Source organism: Choloepus didactylus, chromosome 17 (assembly GCF_015220235.1).
Source record: "Choloepus didactylus isolate mChoDid1 chromosome 17, mChoDid1.pri, whole genome shotgun sequence".
Taxonomy (NCBI): domain Eukaryota; kingdom Metazoa; phylum Chordata; class Mammalia; order Pilosa; family Megalonychidae; genus Choloepus; species Choloepus didactylus.
The window spans coordinates 78061843-78064986 of NC_051323.1; the positions used below are offsets into that span (position 1 = coordinate 78061843).

The 3144-nt window shown below is 49.4% G+C and overlaps 1 long non-coding RNA gene across 1 annotated transcript; it reads left to right on the plus strand.

The window, feature by feature from the left end:
• The first annotated feature begins 1414 nt into the window (after positions 1–1414).
• On the plus strand, positions 1415–2937 carry LOC119512910. The gene is made up of 3 exons (XR_005212472.1): positions 1415–1472; positions 1576–1783; positions 2297–2937. It is a non-coding gene; the product is annotated as an uncharacterized LOC119512910 (long non-coding RNA).
• Positions 2938–3144: the final 207 nt, after the last annotated feature.

Here is a 3144-nt window from a genome sequence, read left to right on the forward strand (position 1 = left end):
ATGGCTAAAAGAAATTGAACAAGTCCTAAAAAAATGGAAGAGCATACCGTGTTCATGGATTGGAAGACTCAATATAATTAAGATGTCAACTCTACCTACTGATTTATAGAGTGAATGCCAGGGATGCCCACTGTTAGCATTGATATAGAGCATTGTGCTGGAAGTTCTAGCTAGAGCAGTCTGGAAAGAAAAAGAAATCAAAGGCATCCAAATTGGAGAGGAAGAAGTAAAACTTTCACTGTTTGCAGATGACATGATTCTATATGTAGAAAATCCAGAAAAATCTACAGCAAAGCTATTGGAGCTAATCAGTGAATACAGCAAAGTGGCAGGCTACAAGATCAACATGCAAAAATCTGCAGTGTTCTTATTCACAAGCAATGTGCAACAAGAGGAAGAAATTAAAAATTCCACTTACAATAGCAACCAAAAGAATCCCATATTTAGTAATAAATTTAACGAAGGCCACAAAAGACCTATATAAAGAAAATTATAAGAAATGGCTAAAAGAAATTGAACAAGTTCTAAAAAAAATGGAAGAACATACTGTGTTCATGGATTGGAAGACTCAATATAATTAAGATGTCAACTCTGCCTACTGATTTATAGAGTGAATGCCAGGGATGCCAACTGTCACCGTAGATATTCAGCATTGTGCTGGAAGTTCTAGCTAGAGCAATCCAGAAAGAAAAAGAAATCAAAGGCATCCGAACTGGAGAGGAAGAAGTAAAACTTTCACTGTTTGCAGACGACATGATTGTATATGTAGAAAATCCAGAAAAATCAACAGCAAAGCCATTGGAGCTAATCAGTGAATACAGCAAAGTGGCAGGCTACAAGATCAACATGCAAAAATCTGCAGTGTTCTTATTCACAAGCAATGTGCGACAAGAGGAAGAAATTAAAAATTCCACTTACAATAGCAACCAAAAGAATCCAGTATTTAGTAATAAATTTAACGAAGGCCACAAAAGACCTTGTGATGGTTAGGTTCATGTGTCAACTTGGCCAGGTGATAGTACCCAGCTGTCTGGTCAAGCAAACGCTGGCCTAGCAATTGCTGTGAGGACATTTGAAGCTGGTTAATAAACCAACAGGCTTGTGTATTAAATCATCAGTCAATGGACTGCAGCTGTGACTGATGACTCACCAAAGGGCGTGTCTTCCACAATGAAAGAATGCAATTGGCTGGATTTAATGCAATTAATCAGTTGAAGACATAAGCAAGACAGAGAGAGGACCTTCACTTCTTTGGCTGCCCAGTGAAGCATTTCCTGAGGAGTTCGTCGAAGTTGCTGGTTCGTTTTCTGAGGAGTTCATCGAACACGTTCATCAAAGATCCCAGTTCATTTCCTGAGGATTTCGTCGAAGTTGCCGGTTCATTTCCTGAGGTGTTCAATGGACGTCTTCCTTGGAGTTGACAGTTTGCTGACTGCTCTACAGAATTTGGACTCGTGCATACCCACAGTTGCGTGAGTCACTTTTACAATTTGATAGTCAGAGACACCTCTCATTGATTCTGTTTCCCTAGAGAACCCTAACTAATACGCAGGCCACTCCACCTCCCACTTGTAGGCTTCATCTGTGCTTGGAGAGTTGAGCAGCTGTGCGTGGACGGGCCCAAATCTGGCTAGGGAGGCTCGGGTGAGGCTGAAAGAGCCGGTTCCAGAAAGATGTGTCCAGCGATGACTGAGGGCCTCGCAGACCTGGGGACCAGGCCTCGGAGGAGCTCCCACCCAGGTGCCTGGCCACGCTGCGTGGAGGGCCTGAACTGCAGGTGCAGGTAGCTATGCCTCTGTCCCCTGGCTCCTGCCTGTGCCTTGCACCCTGAGATCTCTCAGAGGGAAAGTACGTTGGGATTGGGGGCCTGCTAGTCCCCAGCCCAGGGCCTTCAGGGGCCCTGAGTGCACAGGACTCACCTGTGGGCCAAGGTGAGGGGAGCAAGGCAAACATGGGTCAGGTAAGGAGAGAGTGATGCACCCATCCTGGGGTCCTGGTGACCCAGACTCCCATCGTGGCTTCAAGAGTTGAGCCTGGGTGCCCTCCGGTGCCATCAGGACCCAGATGGGCTCAAACGAGGACTTGTCTGAGCATCTCATGGAGGTCCCCAATGGACGTGATGTTCCCAGGGGCTGGCAGGCATCAGCGACCTTTCTAGGCAAGCGGTCGCTCCCCTGGGGGAGGGGAGGGGACCCAGGGTGGGGGGCTGGAGGGAAGGACCCTTGGGTCCTCTCACCATGCAACACGATGCAGGGAGAGATGCAGGTGAACTGACCCGCCTTCCTTCTGGTACCAGGGAAACAGGACATCACCCCAGGGTGAGAGCCAGAAGCAAAGCAGGCGGGAGGCAGTGACTTCCACCCACAGAGCGCAGCTCAGGGGCCTGGGGGCTGCGTGGACGGCCAGAGCCAGCCTGTGACCAGTGTTGACCCCAGAGGAGAAACACAGTCCCGCGTCTTCAACACGCAGCCACCAGGATGGGCCCTGTGACCTCCCGGCACGCACCAGCCCTCGGAGCCACCGTGGGATAAGTCGTGACTCTCAGAAAGGCACGTCTGAGTCCGAACCCGGTCCTGAGAGGTCAAACTGGAGTAGAGTGGGCATGATACCCTGACAGGCGTCGGTATAAAGAGAGAAAACACAGATGGACAAGGGACGAGGAGCAGAAAGCAGAGGACCCCAGAAGGTAGAAAGGGTCAGGACAGACCCTCCCCTATGGGGCTGCAGAGGGGGCGCCGCCCGCGAGCCCTCTAGTCTCCAGCACTGCGAGGGAGGAAACTTTACTGTTTAAAGGTGCCCAGATGTGGCACTTTCTTGACCAGAAAGACCCGGCACAGACTTAGGAATCATCATTTAAATTTCCCAAATGGGGCAGCAACCTGGGAAGGGAGCTAAACTAACCTTTCTCATTTGCAAAGTAAAGAAAATTAAAATGCATGGGGCTGGCGATTTGAATTCAGTTACCCTCTGCAGCTGGGACCGTGGGCAGGGGAGATGAGCCCAGGGGCTGGAGCAGGCCGTGGGGCAGCACATTTGCCTAGTATTCACCAGGTGTGTGAGTGCAGGCTTGTGTGCATGTGTGCATGTGAGTGTAGGTGTGTGTGCACGTGTGTATGAGTGTATGCATGTGTATATGCACCACAC